Here is a 794-nt window from a genome sequence, read left to right as displayed (position 1 = left end):
TTTTATAATATATATTTAATTTGTTAAATATGTGAGATAATTATCCCTTCAAAAAGGAGAAGATAATGAAATTTTTATAACTTCTTAGAAGCGTAACTACAGAAGATTTTAAGGAGGAATTCTGCTCAAGTTTAGCAAAATGATATTTTTAACTCATTGTCTTTAATTGATTATTTTCGGGCTTGTCCTACGTATCAATGCACTGTTTAGTTTATGTGCTAAAATGTTGCCTGTCAGTTAATGGGACTATAGTTCAGACACTTGGAAAAAGGTTTTCTTTACCTGTTTCAGATACTATACTTGAGTTAGGACACGGGATGTGTCTCTGAGCTTGGAGGAAGGGATTTATTTCTGCCCCAGGAGTACAGTTGATATTCCATCTTGTCTTTTACGGCACTTTTCTGCCAAAATCGTGTGCTGACTACAATTTTTTTGGATAATAATGAAGAAAAAATTCTGTTGATCTGATCCCTCAAGTAGAGTTAATAGCAGTAGGTTGGAGCCATAATTCACATCATAAGTCACACAGAAGTGGTGCTATGAACAAGCCACTATCTATACTCTTGTAAAAATAAGTGGCTTTTCATGTAGAAATACACTAGCACTTAAATATTGAAACTGTGCTTTATCTGCTACAGGGTGAACATTCTTGGTAAAAAAGTGAATAAAAGCCCAACAACTGAGTATTTTTCCAGATGAAACTCCAAATGAATTTGATAAGAACTTTTCCTTCGTAAATACTGCAGGAATAGTCATTTAATTTTTGCTGAGCTTTTTTATAGATAGATAATAAA

The sequence above is a fragment of the Elephantulus edwardii genome, unplaced genomic scaffold, assembly GCF_000299155.1.
Source record: "Elephantulus edwardii isolate Elephantulus edwardi_28Jun2011 unplaced genomic scaffold, EleEdw1.0 scaffold00018, whole genome shotgun sequence".
Classification (NCBI taxonomy): domain Eukaryota; kingdom Metazoa; phylum Chordata; class Mammalia; order Macroscelidea; family Macroscelididae; genus Elephantulus; species Elephantulus edwardii.
This window is presented reverse-complemented; position numbering follows the sequence as displayed.